This window comes from Monodelphis domestica, chromosome 6 (genome assembly GCF_027887165.1).
Source record: "Monodelphis domestica isolate mMonDom1 chromosome 6, mMonDom1.pri, whole genome shotgun sequence".
Lineage (NCBI taxonomy): Eukaryota > Metazoa > Chordata > Mammalia > Didelphimorphia > Didelphidae > Monodelphis > Monodelphis domestica.
In genome coordinates this window covers 197192166-197214597 of record NC_077232.1, presented here as the reverse complement: position 1 = coordinate 197214597, position 22432 = coordinate 197192166, and positions in this window count along the sequence as shown.

The following is a 22432-nucleotide window of genomic DNA, read 5'->3' as shown; positions in this document are numbered from 1 at the left end:
TAGAAGTTAAGCCAAACTTGCCCAGACAGGATGTCAGAAGTAAGACATAATTCAAGCTTTTAAGCCCAAAAGCCAACTCTTTCTGACCCCAAGGGCAGTTCTTACCTAATGGTGATTTTTGAGTACAATGTGAAGTTGAACTGCTATGATTTATTTTCAGTCAAAGTTTACAATATTCTCAATGCTAGGAGGGATAAGCTTCTTTGAACTTAACTAGGCTGGATGTCTACTATCTATGTCAAACCCAAATTTCAAGCCTTTCCACTTTAGCAATATCTTCCAGAACTGACATTCTGATGACATAGCTTTAAGAAGTCATACCAAGGCATAAGAATAGGATTTTAAGCGTTTATTGGATGACTATGTCACTGGAAGCATATATCTGACATGTCTATTCGGCTTTAAGTAGGCAGCCTAAAAGAATTACTAGAAGAAAAAAATGTAAAGAGTAAGGGATTAGCATTAGCTCACACTGTAGAATGAAAAACAAAATGCCTCCTAGTGGCTTTTACATATTGATAGCTCAAAAGCCTTTAATAGCCACTTTCATCTTGAAATTTCCCTTTGGCAGGATTCTTTCCTTGTTGAATTCTCAATGGCATTCCTTGGAATGCAGGAGTCTGCACCCAAAGTGGGCTTTCTGTCAGGATACATGAACCGAATGGATTCAGGCACTGACTTACTTTTGGCAAGAGGAGGGCTGGCTTAATGTGGATGGACTCCAGTTTGTTTGGGACTTGCATTTTGTGGTTTCCATGCCCCTGGATACAATCTAAATGTTTAGTTGGGCTTCCAGGGACTGTGAAAATTTAATTTGGTGGTCCCTTCCTGGTAGGAGAAACCAGTGTGGAAAAAGCCATACCTTTGTGTAAGTCAGGTCAAGTTAATTAGTACTTAGTAAGCAATAACAATGTGTCTGGAATAACAATACCAAAAAAAAATAGCACCTGCTCTCAAGAAATTTACATTCTAATTAGAAAAGACAACACATTTAAAAGAACTAAAAAACTGAGGGGTTAGCAGGAGTAAAGGGTGGTACCGAGGCAAGTGCAAGGTAGAATGAAAGATTCTGGGTCTTTCCCAAAAATGGCGGTTCTAGAAAGAACTCATCAGTGGGAAAAGGACAGGGCCAGAGAAGTCACTAATAAATATTTTGAGTGTAATGTAGTCCTGTGAGAATTATAAAGGTATGAATCAACCCTTGAGTTAGCCTGAAAAAAGAAGCTCACAGTCCTACTTAGTCTTCTCCCCCTCTTTCTTCTAGGGAAATTCTGAAAGCACTGGAAAACTAAGAATGACTTTAGTAAGTGGATAAAGATGTCTTTGGGTAAGAGGCACATAGAGCACTTACTTTCATCCATATGATCAAAGGGGAGAATTCTCAACCTCAATCTTAGAGAGGCAATAGTATAAACTCCATCATCTGGCCCTTCTGGAGAAGAGAACCACATAACCTAAGTACTCAGCATTCCTGAAATTCAAGTCTTAAAAAGAATAAATATTTCCTAAAAATCAGCCTCCTCCTAAAGTAACAGAGGGAGTTTCTGTTCAAGTTAATGTTCCTGAAACTCTATTCTCCTAGGTAAAGGAAAGGGAGTTCCTGGGTTTCATGATCCTGGCAGGTAGCTTCTAGTGAAAAAGGGGGATTTTCTGGGAAATGCCTGCCCTGGAGGTTGCCTTAAGAGGATTTTCAAGTTCAGAGATGTTTCCTTCTATGAAGAAGAGAAGAACTTTCTGAATAGCAGCCTCTTTGTAAGAGAAGGGGATTATTATGCCTGTCATCCTCAGAGCTGAGAGAAACAATGGCAATATGATGGGAGGGGGACCCAAAACTTTTACTCCTCTATTAACTTGCATTGTTCAGATGGCATAGGTCTAACAGGGAAAGCTCTATATTTTCCCTTTATTCAATATGCATGATACCATGTTAGTACAGAAACAATATCTATCCCCTCTATTCTGAATTCCTAAACCCTAGATCTCAAACAAGAAAACCTATAGTTTAAATATGCCTCTTGCATCAAGTCCAAAAGCTCTTGTGTCTGTGGATGTGAATTTTTGCATAAATACCATTCAAATATTTCCTGCTTTCCCTTGCTCCCTCCCACCCCCTGCCTACAAAAATACACACTGAGACTTTCCCTCCATCTTTCTGCTAATCCTTCAAAGAGTTCTTTATTTCAGTCCATGTTTATCCCTTCCCTTTAAAAATTTTCAGTTATAAATGAAGTTTTAGGCTCTTTTATTGTCCTCTAGTTGTTTCAGGGTATTTTTTTTTCATCACCAATAGCTTGTAGCATGTAGAGTATTTGTAATACCATCTGGACTTCAAAACAACTTCTCCAGTTGTTTTGTCTGACTTTTTTGACCCAATTTGGAGTTTTCTTGTCAAAAATATTGGAAAAGTTTGCCTTTTTTCTCCTGTTTGTTTTATTTCCCCAACTAAGTTGCTAATAACAAGAACTGGCATTTAAATAGGATATTAAATATATCTCTTTGGGTTTTCATAACAACTCTAGGAGACTGGCATTAAAGGTATCTCCATTTTTACACTTCAAAACAGTCAGATTCAGGTTAAGTAACTGATGTATACAGAATATGTATACAGAATACAGTATACAGAAGTGGCATTCCAACCTAGGCCTTCCAGATTCTAGATCCAAACTTCTATCCATGAGGACTCACTGCTTCTTGGGAGTTTCATGACCCAAGCTTTCTTTGGAGAATGCATTGCAACTCAGCAGGGAATCCATAATCATTAATTCATGAAAATCATAGGAACACAGTTTTAGGTCAAAAGTGAAATTTTCAACTCCAGATTCCCAGTTTTTCAGATGAGAAAACTGGGGTCCCCCAAGAGGTTAAACAAATTGCCCCAAGGCCCCAAATTTAATAAATAAAAGAGTTAAGATATCAATACCAATATCAGATCATAACAGAAATAACAGGGATGTACAGGGCATATAAATCTACCCCTTTAATTTACAACTTTTGGTCATGAGTATAGCAAGTACAGCGATTCTCAAGAATGAGGTTGTATCACCCCTGTGTGTCACAACTCATGGTTAGATGTGATGGGGAAATTTACAGAGTGATAAAGAATTTAGAAGGCTACAAAAAAACCTTCTAAACTGTAAAAATTGAGAAAATGGGCTTTGAGTTTTATTTTCAAAAGCAAAAGGCAACTATAAAAAAGATTATTTAAAACAGCTCAGTCATGAAGAAAGATAGCATAAACTGAATTACAAGTGTCATGTGCAGTTTATAAAATGAGCCAGAGGCACTGCTTTACCAAAATGTTAGGAGTCAGTAGCATAAAATACCAAAGAGAATGAAATGAGACAGTATGTGTGAAAGCAGCTTTGTAAGTTAAAAGTGTTAGACAAAGCAAGATGGTGCTATGATTTTTATTAAATGATTGCACAAAGAGGCTGTGATATCTCTAGTTTGGAGAATTCCCAGCATGAGAGCTCCATCCTACAGCACAGATCATAACCTATCTTTGTATCCTCAGCCCATGTAGCAGCTCCATAATAAATGCTTTCTGATGGACTATTTAGTAGATAAATATAGTAGATGTTTCGTAGATAGGGACTTAACCTGAAACTTAGAGAAGAGGTCATACAGCTAATAAACATTAGAGGCACGTCTGAAACCTGGGTCTTATTAACTCCTAAGCCAGCAATGCTATTCACTGTGTCAGTCTGTGTGCTATGATGATTAATTATGTATTTCATGAGGCTTGTCGACATACGGTTTGTCTCTTAGATGTGCTTAAATTCAAATGTGGACAAAAGTCAACACGTGAGTGATGTAAAAAATTTAAGGAACTCCTATACTTATAAAAATAGCCCATCAGATCCACAGAAAACTGAAGATGATGATATGTGGACCCTATTGGAAATAGGAATGGATTTCAACTCAGAGGATGTGAATTCAAATCTCAGATAAACCATTTGCTACCTTGGATAAGGTATTTGACTTTCCTGGGCCTTTTCCTCCCTCTATGAAATGAGAAAGTTAGGATACATCATCTTATAGCACTACATTCAATGAATTGTTAAACGTTATGATAAAAATAGACAATCAACAGGACAATGACACTGATTGTATTAGGTTTATGTAATAAGATAAGAGCCCAGAAAGCATCTTAGTCAATAGACATTTTATTTACTTGCCAAGCAGAGATATGGATGACGAATATAATTGCAATGCAGAAATAAGAATCTATTTATAACTTCCAAAAAAAGGATGCTCATAAGAGGCATTATTTCATTAAACATAAAGAAATGGAGGTTAAATTGTTTCAAAAAAAAAATTGGCAAGAGATCCAGCTAAGCAAAGTCAATCTAAGAGTATTTAAATTATTTTATAATATTTATAATATTATTTATAAGTTATCTGAAGGAAAGAAAGATACCAAAAACATGGGGGATAATCTCAGACTTTATTAATACTAAAAGAATAAAATTAAGAGAATATCCACAACTACTGATATAGATAATGGCTATCTATCCCATCTATATAAAATCTTATTGAAAATTAAATTCATATATGTACACAGATTATACATATGCACAAATCAAGGACAGTGTCAACAAAGTTATTCATAATGAGGGCAGCTAGATAGCACAGTGAATAGAGTTCTGGATCTAGAGTCAGAAGAATTCAACTTCCTATATTCAACTCTGGCCTTAGATACTTACTAGCTTTGTGAACCTGGACAAGTCACTTAACCCTTTTGACTCAGTTTCTTTATCTGTAAAATGAGCAAGAAAAGGAAATGGCAAATCATTCCATTATCTTTACCAAGAAAATTCCAAATAGGATCACAAAAAGTCAGATATAATTGAAACAAATTAGTAGAGAACAAGCAGGTTTTTGCAAGTAATATTGAAAAATGAATAACATCTTTATTATTTCACAGTTAACTAAAAAATGGAGAGGATAGAAGATAACTGAATAGTTTGATGAGTATAAGATTTAAAAAAAGGTGATTCAGTGGAGAAAATTAATATATTACCTTTGCAACAGCACTTATGTTCTCAATCTAATGGTTTGTTTCTATGAATTTGCTCACTAAGGGTCTTTTGACCCACTAATGAGTATTAAAGTTTTTTTTAATAATTATTTAGAGGTGAATAGAAAAGATCAGCATATTTTGTCACTTGAATTACAAATAATCTCTAAATATGGTTTTCCTTCCTTAAAGAAACAACACATATAAATATAGTTACTTCCTGGAAAATTCTGTGATTATCAGTGTTCTCTCTTAATGTTTTACCAAAACTTAGAAGAATCACAAAGCACATTTTAAGCAGTGGTACTCATTGAACTGAACTAATTGGCATTAAGCTAGGTCCTGGAAGTCAACAAGTATTTATTTACTTCCTCTGGTAGGTGAGCCAGATGTTGTGCTTAATACTGGGGATACAAGGGCAGAAATGAAACTGTCCTTACAATTCCCAGACTGCATTCTCTCAGTGATAACAGCATGTAAAAATACATTAAAATACATATGTAAAAAATATAAAATTATTTATTTAAAATATAGACCAAAGGATATTAATTTAAGATAATTCCAGACTATTTCCCAGAATGTAGGAGCAATGCATATCTCCCTTCTTTATGATGCCAATATTCCACTAGTGTTGCCACCTGGGAGCCAGTTATGGAATACAACAGTCCCCAATGAAGAAATGTAAAATATGGACAAAATGTATAAAAACATAATGGAAAAAATGCACAAAAATAAAGCATATCAGCTGTAGAGTTTGAGAAAAGCTTCAGGTGGAAGGTGTCATCCAAGCTGACCTTTGAAGAAAAATGCAGAATTCTAAGACATGGACATGAGGAGGGCATAAGAAAGAGCATGGCCTTTCAAATAATAAAGAAGGGAGTTAGAATAGTGTGTGAGAGAATCCAAAAGAAAGCTAATTTCTCTGAGCTATTATGTGTGTGAAAAGGAAGCCTAGAAAGATAAAATGGAGCCAGCTTGGAAAGTTAATAAAGAGTTTACAGAGTGTAGATGTGACATGATTCTCTCTGTATCCTAGGAATATCACTGCAAACGTTGCAAATGGTGGATTAGAGAAGAGTGGAGAGACCAGCTGTAATTGGGATTATTGCAATGTGTCGTGGGAGAGGTAATACAAAGCAGGATAGTGTCTTTGTGAGTGGATAAAAAAGAACTCTGATTATCTCAAATTCCCCATTTTTTTACCACTCCCTGACTCAGTTTCCTCATTATAAAATGGGGGTAATCATAACAGCAATTACCTCTCAGGGTCACTGTGCGGATAAAATGAAATATTTATAAAAGCATCTCAAAAACACTAAAGCACAAAATTAATGGTATTTATTATAATACTTGGTATTTACATAAGATTTTTTTTCAGCAATCCCAAGAAAGAAAAGAAAGAAAAATAAATAAACCAAAAATTGTTCTAGTCTCCCCTTGGTTCTCCCTCTAAAATTTCTAGGAGTGTATGTACATGATCCATATGCCTGAAAAAAGTACAGTGTAACAAGCAGCACTCATTTGCAGAGGCAATGAAACTGTTTATCTATGAGCTGGATTGGTTTTGCTGGGCTGATGATGCTGATTCCTTGTCTGGACAGCTCATGGCCAAACGCATCCAGAAAGCCACCAGAATACTCAAAGGACAAATTCCATCATCATGATCTGGGCTCCTTGCTCATCTGGAGCCTGCTTTGTCAAGGTCTCGTCAGAGAAAAGAAGGTAACTGAGGCCACCCATTAATTTTGAAAGTGGGAGCTTAATTGGATACCTCTTACCACCTATGGTTGATGTTAGTGTTTCAACAAGAAAGAAAGGGGGTGGGGGGGAGGGAGACAATCTGTAGCTAGTGATCTCTGAGGTTACTGCCTCCGGCAGGGCCACTTTAAGAGTGCTGACAATTTCATTATAAGTCTTCCTTAGAGAGGCTTCTCACTTTCATTTGTAATTTGTCATCTCTCATCACAGATGTGACTATTTTAAAATTTGCTTTTATCAGTTGTTGCCATATTTTAAAAATAGGGAAGCCAGATGTGTGTCTGTGTGCCTTTAAAGGCTGTGCTTAGGTGTCTTTCTTTTCCCATTTTCTCTGCATTTCTTAAAAAAAAAAAACTCAGGCTGAATTGTTTAAATCTATTCTTTGCATGTTGTCATTAAAAGAGGTAGGAGTCCTAAGCAACTCTTTTGAAATTGTTAAGTGAGAATATATACCAGCACCAATTTTACACGCCTGTGCAGATGCAGTTCTGACTTTAAAGGTACAAAAGAAGAGCACTGTAGTCAGTTGTTAAACTGTGGGGGGTTTACAATAATATTCCAATCAATTAATCAGACTAAAGATATTAAGGATGCCTGCTCCCAATCACTCCTCCAGTACCTGGGATGTTGATAATACTTATGATTATGAGAGAAGTAGCACATACACAACATCCCCTCCTCCCATTGTTGCAATAGGTACCTAATTGGTCTCCTTGGTTCTCAAGCCTTTCCCCTCTATACTCCATCCTCCATACCATTGTCAAATTAATAAATTAATATTCCTAAAGAAAAGGTTTAACCATGTTACTTCCCCATCGCAGAAGCTTAAATGGATGGCTTCCTAGAATTAAGGCAATCTCCCTCTTCTGACATTTAAAGCCCTTAAAAACCTGTTTTTACCTCTCCATGTTTCTTATACCTACTCACCTTAACAGTCTCTATAATCAACCAAATTGGCACTTCTTGCTCATCACTTAACACATTCCATCTCTTGTCTCTAGACTTTTTACACAGGTCATGTCCCCTTCCTTAAAGTTGCTCCCTCTTCCTACCTCCTAAAATCCTTAGTCTCTTTCAGATATAATCTTGAGCTAGAGGCCTTTCCTGATCCCCCAGCAGCCACAATCTGCCCAAAAATCAACTCAGATTTACCTTGTATATATTTTGTATTCTGCATTTATATTCCCCTAGTTGAATAAAATAACCTTGAGAACAAATCTTTTTTATTATTTTTTTTTTATTTTTGTGTCCCCAACAACATAAATACATAAATACAGTAACAGGTAAATACCAGAAAAAAAATACTTTCTGATGAACTATATATCCTAAATTCACTAAGCCCAGAATGGAAGTGGTAGAATATAAAATTAAGTTACAAAACGATATAAAATTCTCTAATATTGGAAATACAAATGAGTAATATTTTAATAGTATTTTATTTCATTTTTAGATCATCCAAACTTGTGTTTATAAAATATGAAAAATATAATTACAGTTTTTCACCATCATGACATTAGTTATTCATATAACAAAGAATCATCATTTTTATTACGATGATTTTGCTGGCTAATGAAATACTTTCTCGTATGACTAAAATCTCCAAGTCTTTTGTGTGCTTCATTTTTATTTTATTGTTTTGGTTAACATCAACTCATTATTTACATATGTGTTTAAAAGTTGCTTTGTGTACAATATTTTCACTTGGTCCTTACCACCGTCGCATGAAGTAGGCAGTACAAATCTTCATCCCCATTTTCCAAATGAATAAGCTTATGCTAAAGAAGTGATCACATAGTTCAAAGGGTCTATATACATAGGAATGCATTCTCCATTCTAGTCCAATTCCAAATCAATTCTGGACTCCTTAGTGAACCTTAAAGTAGAGAGAAAATACTGGCTTTGCGATTAGTGGAATAAACTGAGACAGAACTAACTCCCAAATCTGCTCTACAAGTGAGCAAATCTTCCTTCCAGCCTCACTGCAACACTAATATTCTAATCAAGACTCTCCACCTTCTCTGTTGGTGGGGCATTAGGAAGCCTGTTAAAGAACTATTCACCAAAGTCAATTCTATTCCCTGCTAGATCCCCATGCTCTAATGTAGTGGCCATGTTAGGAGCTCATTTCCATTGTAATAGTTGTGAGAAGTGAAAAGAACATACAGCTTGAACCTTAGTAATAACCTCTGTTTCTTGGGCTACTTTTCTACCCAGAGGTACTATTTGTTTCAAAAATAGAAATACTCAATGTTTCAGAGATGAGTATGCATCAGATTCCTAGACTACCAGAAGAGGTACCACAAAAATCATAACTCTACATTACCTGAAGTCACATAGCTCTTGAGAGTAGTAAAAGGTGATGAACTTCCATGGTATATAGCTTTTCTCTTTATCATGTCTTCTACATAAAATTAATAATATAATTAAATATATTTATAAGATTGTAATCTCTAGTAGTAGGATCTATCAGAGTAATTCTAGCTTCATTCATCCTTGCTTTCTATTAAGGAAAACCCTACTTCCATTGATAATATCATACGCTTTCCATCGACATTCTAATGGACCTCTGTGTATTATGACTTTATGATTCATTTTTATTATAATATTGCTTTCATTAATGTAACTGTTTCAATTGTGGTGCATCATTTGCACTCACTTTCTAATAACTTCTTCATTCCTGTGATGTGTTTTAATAGGGAAGAGTTACTTTGTTCTCTAATGCCAATATATTGCACAAAACACTTCCATTAACTGTATCACTGAGTGCCCTAACGTCAAAACTATAATGATCCATCCTTAGAAAAATCATTGTGGGAAAACATTTCCCATCCCTTTCCATGGACACGGAATCTTTCAGTTGAGTAAGTTGAAGATGTCCCAACCTGAAGTCAGGACAACCTGACTTCAAGGAAATAGGAAGGCTTTCAAAAGATCAACTTTATTGGTTCTATTAGATCTCCATGAAACTCCCCTTTATCATTTTATCATTTACTCGAGAGACTTTTGACTTAATGGATTGATCATGAGTTACCTATCATGCCATCAGCCATGACGTATTAATTGAAACTAAACTTCCATTCTAAATGATGATTAACCAGATCTCTACTTCTGTATCTCGTTGTCTCATGAAGGCCATCCTGGTTCTCAAAGGCTAAGTTCTGACAGATCCTGTTGTGGTAGAGTGACTTCAAATATGAGAGACATGGTGAGGAGGAATTAGGAGGAAGACTACAATGACAATGATGGCAACAACATTAGCAATGACCATGATGGTACAATAGAAGTTTCTGGATTTAACTAACAGAGAATGCAAATAATTATAATAGAAGTAGCTGGTTGGCAAAACTCAGATTCAGCCTCAGACAACTAATAGCTGTGTGGTTCAGGATCAATCGCTTAAACTCTGTATGCCTCAGTTTCCGCATACATAAAACAGAGATAATTATAGCATCTACATTCCAGGGTTGCAATGAGGTTAACTTGAAAATTTTAATTTTAAAGTTCTCTGTAAATCTTAAAAACACCATATAAATGCTTTTTTTAATGTTAAGATCATACAATTTTTTGTCCAATAATGCCCTCTATGATGCAAGTAGGGGAAGTATATTTTGAATGCACAAGAGTCCTCTAGAAAAATCTCAAATCAAGGACATTTCATATGGAAACTACATAGTACTTTTGGTATTTAAAAAGCATGAATTTGGTAGTTTGAGGGATAATTATCACATTTAAGTATAAAAATGCCCAAAATTTCACTACAAGGCATATGTCCTATGGAGGTCAGAGAAGTCAAGAGAGACCCAAGATATATACAAATAGAGCAGTATTTCTTATAGTAGCAAAAAACTAGAGAATAGGTAATCAGATTTCAAAATGTGATTGTAATGAAAAACATATATAAACTATATAAAAATCAGATAAACTTGGAAACTTTTATATTAATTGATTCAGAGTAAAGCAAGGAGAACCAGGAAAATGGCCTACAACAATGACCATATATTAAAAAAATACAAATATTCAAATACAAGAACATAAAAGATAATAAAATTATAATGCTCTGGGCAAAGCACTATACCGGATGAGAAGATTCAGATTAGGTATAGTTCAGTCCTTCAGAGAGCTTACATTCTAGTAGGGAGAATGTGGTACATACATAAGCAAAATAATATAATATATGATGTATGATAAATAATTTAGCATCGAACAAATATAAAAATGGGTTGTTTTGAAGCTTATACAATGTATATATTTAGATATGTGAATACATATATATATTTTAAATCAAACTCTTATGACATGGAATTTTTTCTAAGCCTTACTAAATTAGTCAGCATCTCTATAGGATAAAGTAACCTTAATTCAAAATATTTAACAATTGAGAGGCAGAATTTTCATTCAACCCAAATGTTATAATTAGATATATATACACACACAAATATACATATACATACATGTATATTGTATGAATGTACATGTATACAGATATGTGTGTAAACATAATGTATATTATATATTCATGTGTGTATAACCAGCCACATGATTTAATAGTTTTAGGTAAATCCTAGTGAGAGAATTTCCTCTTCCAATGTAGATCACCATCTGCTCTATAATCTATAGTAACTAACATGAACCACTGAAGGATTGAATAACACATCCAGTGTCACCCAACATTACATGTAAGAGGCAGGAATTGAACTTGGGTTATCTTGACACCAAAATCCTTCCACATTGCCTCCTTTGATATGTACAATGGAAAGCTGAGCATTTTTCTGCTTATTTGTTTCCTTAGCTTGGCACATATTTTTTTTCTTCTCTTCTCCTTTTCACCCAATCAAGCTCTTTCCTCTGTCACTGAGTGTGTCTACAATGCTAAGTGAATGGGAATAATTAATAAATGCCACTCTGATTCTCATCCTGACTTCTCAGGCCTCTAGTTCATAAATACAATATTTCCTTCTCTTAGCAGTCAGGGACAGAGGTTTAATCTCTCAATAGAACCGTTATTTATCAGAATGTTTTAGTCACTAGAAAAGTCACTAGCTATTTGGGAAGTTAAACCCTAAGCTTCTGTGTAAAAAAAAAAAGAAGAAGAAATAAAAAGAATTTAAGTTACCTGGGAAAATGCAATCCAGGTTAAAATTGCTACAGAACTGAATATTTAAAAATACATCTTATTCTATATATCCCTTAATACCAGAATCAGACCAGAGTCAGGATACAGAGGTATGCTTTGCTAATATTAGTCAATGATTATTGAAAGCCACAATTTGTTGACTGTTATAGCTTAATACTATCTGAGATTATAATACATTTATTTGACTGAAGCTTGTCACTCTTGTGTTAGTGATTCCATTAGAGATTTCAAGAAAGAACAATGCTGATGAATAAGTGAATGAAATTTAATGTCACTATGTGTTAAGTGCTAGGGATACAATAGAGAGTCCTTAATTTCAAAGAACTCGTGTTCTAATGGAGCAGACACAAAAAAGAGATTGCAAGTCAAAGAAAGGGCCTGGTATCTTTACACAAGCAAACAGTTAGAAATATCTTTTTATTATCTCCACTGATAAAACCATATGAATTTCTAAAGCTGAATCATTTAATGTTTCAAGAATTTTGGTAGTGAAAACTTTCAAATCCAGGTCTTTGGCTACCATAGATGCAGAGGTTGGAATTCCTACCAAAAAAAGATGTCAGGTCACATATCTGCAAACATCAGTGCCTTGGATGATGCCTTTAAGGTCTGGGAGAGAAGTTGGACCAATGTTGGGGAGGCAGAGAGCAGTTTGGAGATGAGTAGCAAACAGTACTGCTACTATTCAAGGTCTGGGGCTGTTTTCAAGGAGTCTATGGTGGTAGCATGGCAGCAGTGGCTCGAGTCAGGATGTCAGATGAACTCTTTTACAAATGACAAATGACCACTCCATTAAGAACCCAAAGATGCTATTCATTTCTTCATGTGTTATTTTTTATACTTCAGAGAAGCAGCACAGGCTAGATATCTGGTCTCAAGGCCAAAAAGACCTCAGTTTGAGTCTTGATTCTATCATACACTGATTGTGTCACCTTTAAGATAGCTCTCTAATCTATAAAACACAGAGAAAGGACCAATCTGTATTGGCAGAATCCGGAGTTCCTTATACTAATAAAATCATGGGTCTAGTCCATATTAACCAAACATTACCAAGTTTCTTAATTTAAATGCCATACTATTTCCAGCTCTCATTAACAGGAATTAATTTAGACAGTTTAAAATTATTTGGAAGGGGGGTGGGTAGATGAAAGACTACCCTGTAGTACATGAGGAAGCATCATGGCCTGAGAAAACATGGTCACATGTCAATAGCTTTATGGGGGGAGCGGGGAGTCCAAGATTCCCAGTCAACAAAACTTCCCCAGGATAAACTTCTCACTTTACTCAGCAGGACAAACAGAGGAGCATGAGAAATTTGCAGGGATGGCATTTTTAAGATATGAGAGCCTACCTGAAATAATCACATTTTTTTAAAAAGCCAAAGCATCTAGAAGAGCAATCATAGGTTCCAAGAGAATGAAATGAGAACCACATCCTTGAGGGAAGTCAGGAGAATATTTCTTTTAAAAGAATACAATTACATTGTAAGAAGGAAAATGGCATTCAATACAATCAGATACGTGTGAGGTCATCACTAATTGCAATTCAGTATTTTGAGGAGAAGCATAGGAGTGTTTGGCATCTTTAAAAAAAATTGTGATTCATTGGATGGAGAGTATAAATATATAACCGAGTTTTTTCCCATTACTTATTCTCTGGCTAGTTTAATGTCTAACCTTGGAAAAGCAGCTTCTTTTCATTATTGGATCTGTGATATCATCAGTATATAAAGACTTCCCAAGTGAGGAAACACCCTTTACTAATGAAGATCAGTACCACACCATCTCTCAGCCTTATAAGTCTTAAAGGGTTGCCTAGACCACTAAAAAGTTCAGTGACTTGCCCAAGGTCATACATTCTTATCAGAATATAGCAGAAGCAGAACTTGAACAAAGGTTTTCTTGGTTTTAAGGCCAGTTTTTTTTTTTATCCACAATGTTACTATCTCACTGTAATATGATTGCTAAATCTATATAATAGAGGTGATATTTCAGCCTTTTTCTCTTAGCAAGCCATAAAGAAAAAAATGTTTTAAAAATAATCTCTAAAAGCAAGATAGGGAAATTTGTTTTTCTATTGAGCCATATACCCCATTCACTACAATCACCACAAATGTAAATGGTTCATTGGCTACCATTTTATTTCAAGCTGAATCCCACCCCAAAAAAAATAATGACCACTTTAGTAGTTCCTTTAATGGTTCATTGGCTCTATGAGTACACGAATTTAAGTGTACCCTCCAGGGGTATAGAATATGCTTCTAGAAGGCAATAAGGAGTCACTGCGAGTTCTTATACAAATGAGTAACAGGATGTAATTTATATATTTTTAAATGTTAATATACTTATGGCATATCATTTGAAACACAACAATACTGTAAGGTAGGTGCTTTTGTTTTACATTTGAGGAAACTGAGGTTGGGAAATTAAATGATTCACCCAGAATCACACAGCTGCTTGAAGGATTTAAATGCAGGGATTTCTGACTCCAAAATTTGCATTCTATACAGATTACTATAGCAGTGGTATGAAAGATAGAATGGTGAGTGGGGAGAAAACAGCAGCTACAGGTTCTGAGATTTTTGCAAGTGCTATTGCAGATAGGGGTAAAATGAAATTTGGAGCTGATTATATGTATGTGAAGGATAATAAAAAAAAGTAGTTCAGAAATAGTGCCTACATATGAACATAGGAGGAACATAGAAGGGCAGCTAGGTCTCTCAGTAGATATAGCAATAGGCCCAGAGATGAGAGGACCTGGGTTAATATCTGGTCTCTGACACTTCCTACTGCATGACCTTGGGCAAGTCATTTAAGCCCAATTGCCTATTCCTTACTGCTCTTGTGTCTTGGAATCAATAATCAATTTCAATGGTAAGACAAAAGATAAAGGCTTAAAAAAAGATCATGGAGAACAGGAATCATACCACTCAACTAGAAACAGGTAAAAAAAAATTCCCCAGATTTTTAAGTAAGGAAAATAAAATGAAGCCTATTCTCTAAAGACCGATGAGTTTGACTTCAATTCTAGGCAAAATTCTAATATGGATTATTAAAGAGATACTGATTGAAGGTTTAGGAAAGCAAATAATGATCACTAAGAGCTTGTATTCTTGAGCAAGAACAGGTCATGAAAACAGTATTTTCTTTTTTGACAAGGTTATTACACTGGTAGACTCCTATGATTTAGAATATAGTCTGCCTGCATTTTCACAAAGCCTTTGACAAAGTTTCTCATTCTAAAATTATAGGAAAGATAGGAAGCTGCTAGCCAGGCCATACACATGTTATAGTGGGATTTGTTAGGGGAAAGAACAAGAAGGAACCATATAAAAAAATCAGGTTTATTTTGGGGAAGGTTGAGAGAGAAAAAAGGGTAAAAGGATAAAGAAAAATTATTATAATTAATCCCCAAACCTAATTCCTATTGACCTATTTTAAACCTAACTTATCTAAGCTAAAATCATTAAGTTTCCCCAACACAAATCTCACAAATGGAGTCCAATCTATGAGTCAAGATCTTCAGAAGAAACTGTCCAGAGCAGGTCCAGTAGAGAAGTGGGTCTTTAGTCCTCTGTCCAGCTACCAGCAGCCAGTCCAAGCAGGATCCCTCTCACTTGAGCTTGTTACTCCCAAAGGCCAGAAACCTGGTAGACAGATGGAAAAACCTCCAATCTCCAAAACCTTTTCCAGGAGAGTTTTTCTTCAGCTGAAACCTTGGAATTTTCACCCAGATCTTGACCCCAGGCTCCCATGTGACTCTCCATCACATGTCCCTGTCAATCACTTGGAAGTTCACATTGCAAAGTCTTTTTGAAAACTTCCTCTTCCTATTACACACAGTACACTTCAATGGATCATGATGAATTATAACTGGCTAAATCCAAAGGCAAGACCCAGAGCATAGTCATTAAAATAGTTTAATGTAAACTTGAAAGAAGCCCTCAACTAGAATGTCCCCAAGGATTTATACTACTATGTTTGGCACATTTATCAATGGCTTACATAAAAGCAGAGAGGACACACTTTTCAAATATGTAGATGACACAAGGGATGGCCACCATACTACATGAGAAAGTCAATAGGTAACAGGATCTTGATACCAGGACTTAAGACAAAATTATTTTAGATGAAATTTTCTATGTACAGTCTTACATTGAAAAACAAATAACTTTACAAGTATGAGATGGAATAGCTGTGACTAGTAAAACAGAGGAGGGATGGGGCAAGTGGCTAGATGTAAAGAGCCAGGTCTGCAGAAAGGAGGTGCTTGGTCAAATGTGGCCCCAGATCCCTTCTGTTGTGTAACTCTGGGCAAGTCACCTAACCCCCATTGCCTAGCCTTTACTGCTCTTTTGCCTTATTGATTCTAGGAGGAAGGTAAGAGGTTTTGGTCCGGTTTTTTTTAACAGCTTAGAAAGTTGATGGTTAATGAACTGAATATGAGTGTGGAACAGTGTGATGTGGCAATGAAGAAAACAAAGGCATTAAGAAAAGTATAGTGTTTGCTGGACAAGTCACCGAACTGCCTAGTCCTTACCTCTCTTCTGCCTTGGAACCAATACCACAGTATTGATGCTAGACAGAAGGTAAAGAAAGAGAGAGGATCTGTTTGTACAAAAATATTTCTAGCTGCTATTTTTGCAGTGGCGAAGAATTGGAAACTAAAGGGATGTCCCCTCAGTTGGGGAATGGCTGAACAAATGGCAGTATTTGATGGTGGTGGAATACTATTGTGCTATAAGAAATGATGGACAGGATGATTTTAGAAAGAACTGGAAAACCTACTTGAACAGCACAAAATAAGCAGAACAATGAGAACATCATACATGTAAGTGAAACATTGTGGGACGATCAAATGTAATAGACTTTGTTACTAACAGCAATACAATGGGTCTAGGACAATTCTGAGGGACATATGAAAAAGAATTTAATCCACTTCTAAAGAATTGTTGGAGTATAAATACAGATGAAAACACAAGATTCATCACTTGTTTAGTAGAGTATAGGGTTTGGGTTTTGTAAGATTACTCTCGTACAAAAATGAATAATATAAAAAAAGTACCCAATTACAGTGGTCATAAAGAAAAAGAAAGAAGGTAAAGGCTTAAAAAAATACTAGTATCCAGGAAAAATACACTGATTAAACTGCATCTAAAAAATTAAGCTCAGTTCCAAAGACCCCATTTTAGGAAGGACATTGAGAACCTGCAAAGTTAAGGGCAAAGTTTATACTATGTAAGAACTAATTGAAGGAACTGTAGAGATTTAGTCTGGAGAAAGTATAGGAGGGACTTCAGAGGTGCATTCAAGTATTTGAAGAGCTGTCACAGAGGCATGGAATTCTATTCATTCAGCTAAGGCAGAAGAAGAAACAATAGGTGGAAGTTGCCAAGGCAACTTAGACTTGATGGAAGGAAAAACTCTAACAATCTGAGCTAGCCGAAAGTAGAATGGGTTGCCTTGGGAAATAAGGGATTCCTCCTCTAGTAAAGGCTAAATGACTATTAAGAATATCACAGAGAAGATTTCTGTCCATGGATGGGTTGAACTAGATGGTCACTAACAGCCCTTCAACTCTGAGATTCAGAGATTCTATGATAATGAGCTTGTTTTTCAGCATTGATTATGAGCATGTGTGTCAGACCAACATATAACACATCTGTGCTGTTTGGTTCTCAGAGTACCTCTGGTTTTTTTTGCTGTCATAAAAAGTTTTTTTTTTTAATTAAAAAAAGTATTGGCAAGCAAGAACTGAAGCTCAGGTAAATTAGCCTAAATTCAACTCAAAAGAGGGTAAATTAGCCTAAATTCAACTCAAAAGAACCAGACCAACTTTGAAGGACAAGAAAACAAGCTTTGTTAGATTAGGGAATGAAGCTTATGTTTGGGGAAAAATAATAGCAGTGTGCCATCTAGAGGCTGCTGGGTTCATTTTTGAAAGTTCATAAATTCATAGGACTCCAGATCTGTAGCAGACACAAGAAACAGTCACTGTAGTTATTTTCTCTGAATAGAATGAGGGCGATGGGGAAGGAGGAGAAGAAAGAGAGAGGAAGAGGGAGAAAAAGAAGGAAGACCCTCTAAAGATTTTAGGAAAGCCAGTGAAGGGATCTACCATGTGGAATTCTTTTAAAATGGTTAAAATGTTTTCCTGAAAAGTTTCACAAACTTTCTGAAATTATTTCCTTGCTTTTTGTCATGATTTCAGTTATTCCAAGTAAGGGAAATAGGGCAAGGAAAATCTGAGAAAAATGTGGTAATGGAATTCAAACTAGAATAACTTAACAGCTTTTTAAGTTGTTTCTTTCATCACCTCCACCTCATCAACCATTGTAACCTGAACTTACTTCCTGGAGCATCTTAGTAGGAAGGATTCACACATAAACAACCTGACAATTAAACAGTGGCAAAACACATCCAGTTGTCATTAGCATCCAAAAAGGACTATTGCTTCATCTTTGCCATATGCTCTCCTTCTAACAATCAGCTTAAATTGCCTATTAAGTCTGAAGTCAACTCTAACTACTGTTAGAAAATGCTGAAAGTTTGGGGAAGGGCAAGTAGCAAAAATGTAGTCAATAATAAATAATGCAAATTTTAGCCTAGGCTGTCAGCCTCCTTTAAAGAATTACTGATATCACACAGATATTAGACTGACTGCTGCCTTTTCTTCTCTTCCCCATTACTCCAGTGGCATAGAGTCTCTAGTTCTATACCTCAGTGATTCTGGGTTTCAATGTCAGGAGTATTCCCCTTCAATGGTGGAGATCACAAACCACCCAGACCTTCTCATTCAGACTGATTTGAGTCTATGTGGGCCCCTCATAAAGCCTCCATAGGAATGAATCCACACAAAAGGCTAAGGATCTTACTCTGGGTGTGATTTTGTTTGTTGTTGTTTGACGACTTCAGGGCAGCATTCATACTTTCTGTTTTACATTTATGTCCTCAGCCTACCTCCTTTTTTAGCCATATTTGGACAAGTTAATTTGGTCAAATTAATAAGCAGTTATAAAACACCTACTATGTGCTAGGCACTATATTTGAATATTAAGGATACAAAGAAAACAAAACAAAAGGCCCTCCTCTCAAAAAACTTATAATACAATTGACTTGGGAAAACATCCCAACAATTATGTATAAATAAGATATAGACAGATAGACATATATATGGATGGATGAATGGGTAGAAAGATAGATGGAAATATGGAAAGATGGAAGGATGGACAGGTAGATGGATGGACATACAGGTAGTTAGAGATATAGCTTGATAGAGGAAATTGGAGATAATCAACAAGATCCTGGACCTATAGCTGAAAGGGGGCAGTGCTCTAATTCAATCCTCTCACTTTACAAATCAGGCACCTGATGTTTAGGGAGATGATTTTCACCCACCACATATTTTTCCATTGCCCTTTGGGTGACCCACAATTTCAATGGCAATGCTCTATAATTTAGGGCATATAGCATGAGCAGAAGAATAAGGATGTTATAAAGGTGGATTTGAGGGGATTCTAGGGGAAACTTGGGGGGTCATTTAACATGCTGTAGAATTCACAGATGCAATAGCTGAGATTACTTAGTATGATAGTTTCATTGTTAATATCAGCCTATGGAGGCACATGCTCAAACAGGGTGTTTTCCTCTAACCTGGAAGATAGACATCAGAGTCGAAATTTGACATCTTTAAGTTAGTGCTGTTTTCACATGACATTGTGCTGATTCCACTGGGCCCCCAGAAATGCATCATGAAATCATTCTAAAGATAGAACAATACTGACCACCCAGACCCCTAAAGTCTGAAGTCCAGGTAAGGCTAAGGTTTCTCCTCTCTGCTAGAGTTGTCCAGTAACTTTAGGGGAGTTTAGGGCATCTCAGATCTTGAAAATGACTCCAGCCCCTATCACCTGGGTTCCACAATAGTTTTTATATTGAAACTTTTATTCAAAAGATTAAATCACAAGGGAAAGGAAAGTACTTATTTTTGTCACAAACTGAGCTAACCTGTAAGGTAATTGCTATTATAGTATTAATTAGATTATTATCCCCATTTTGTGGTTGGGGAATCTGAGACAAATAGCACTTAAGTGACTTGCCTAGGCTCATACAGTTAATAAGTGTCTGATGATGGATTTGAACTCACGTCTTTCTGACTCCGAGTATAGTGCTCTATTCATTGTGCCATCTAAATGCCTCTATAAAAGAAGACTTAAAAGTTGTTATAAAAATATGTGACTAGTCATATATCAAGAACAAGGGATAACTGATGGACAAATATACCAAGCACTTGGTATGAATGCCCTGTGGCATATTTTCAAAGGTTTATATTTAAAGGTGGTGAAGAAGAGTCATACTAGACTGGGAAGGATTGTGAGTTATGTTCTGACCAGTTAAAAGAAATGCCCACATTATCAGGAAGATTACATATCCATTGAAATATAAAAATATGCTCAGTTATAAACATGTATTGTTAATGCATAATATAAACTCTCAGAACAGTTTGATTCTTGTCTAAATTTACCAGTGCTTGGAACTGACTGGCAGAACATTGGCATTTCATGAATGAATAAACAAAAAAGGATTAAGTGTTATGTGCATGGACTCTACTAAACATTTGGAAAACAAACACAAAAGCAAAAATGGTCCCTACCCTCAGGGAGCTGCCATTACAGTGGAGAAAGAACTAAAAAGAGTCATGACCAAAAAGAAGGGTCTTTGTTTTAGAAAAATACAGGGATAGTGAGAAAGACCATAAAGGTAAGTAAAATGGAGAGAAAGTTTTGAGAGAATCCATAAGTAATATACAAAAGACAAGTGAGGAATTTACATATCAAGTGAAACTTCAAAAACAATATCGATCTTCTAGTATGCTGAATATTAGACATTTTAACTGATATGCTTAATATGTTGCATTAAATATATAAACAAGGTAGTATAGCTGAAAGAACCTTGGATTGGAATTCAAAAGTGTGGCATGAAGCCCTCACTGTTCCATTTACAACAAATCACCTTAGCTCACTACACCTTAGTTTTGTCATCTATAACATATGGCCACCTATATTTGTATCATCATTATAACAGAATCATATAAAGTGCTTTGAAAATTATAATGATCTTTATAAATACAAACTAGTTATAATAGTCTTACATTATAGGAAAGGGCCCATAGGATATAGAACTGCCATGTCTCATTATCTCACTATTGAGATGTGTCAGAGAAAAATTGCATCTACTTACCACCCATAATATATCAATATGATAAGGAATTCAGAATCCAAGTCATTTCTCTAACTCATGAGTGGAGGGTAACACAGCTTATTATTTCCAGTTTAAATCCCACTCCTGAATGTTCTTTACAGAAAAGACTGCCATGACTAGCTAGTTCATCTTCTTATCGAAGTAGTGAACAAAAATCAAAGAAGTTACACTTACTTGAGCATATTGAACATACAAATAAGTAGAGTAAATAAACTCTTCCATTGAGAGCAAGATAAGATTTTAACTCAAAGATGATGTTGTTTGTCCTGCATTTTCAAAGAGGACCAATGACGTCAAGGGGTTGTCTTGGCTTGTACATGAACTGGGTTTAAGTGAGGTGAAATTGTACAAAGTCATCAGCTTCACTCTTCTTTCCAGATTCATCAATGTCCATTATTGGCAAGACAAAAGTCAGGATGACTAGTGATGGCTTAGGATGTTGTGGAATGACCTTGGTATCTTTGATATCTAATCCTGCTCTAATTACTCCATAGCACCTGCTCCAACCACATTCATGGCCATTGGAACAAGCTATTCCCATTCAGCCATTTCATCAAAAGAAGTCCTCACATGCTTAAGGTAGATTCCTCCCTAATTCATCCATAGATTTGTGGCCCATCAGTTACCCTCAACCTAGTTCAGCCCATCTGCTGAGAGTCTTTAAAGCCTTCAAAAATAGAATGAAACTACTGAGGGGATTGTGCTCTTAGCAATCCCTAGAGTTACAATATTAATGAATCAAGGGGCATAATGGGAGTTGCTTTCCTCTCATGTTTGCAGATCCAGGGAAATTCTCAATCTATTACTGAAATCTGTTTTCTTACCTCTCTCAACTACTTCTCTCAAACACTTTCCCTGAATTTTCCAACTATATATCACACTCAGCACCCCACTTTTTCTTTCCTTGCCAAAGTTGACTCCCAGATGAAAAGCTCCTTTATGTGTATTTGTCTCATGTATATAACTGCCTAGTCTGATTTCTGTTCTCTGTCTACTTTAAAAAAAACTTCACTAGATGTTTTTGGTTGTCTTTTGTATAACCACCTTTTGAAAGGAGGAAGCTTAAGCAGGCAATATCAATTTAAGTTTTACCCACCTCTGGAGAGAGTGATCAGGAAGTGCCTTTTATTCTGAATCCCTTATATATTCCCCTAGATTAAAGGTATTTTATGTGTGGTAGAGAGAAATTATAATAATTCCACTTTTTAAGTTAGGAATTAGAGGAAAGATTACCTAGAGTCATGGTGATCAGCTCAATTT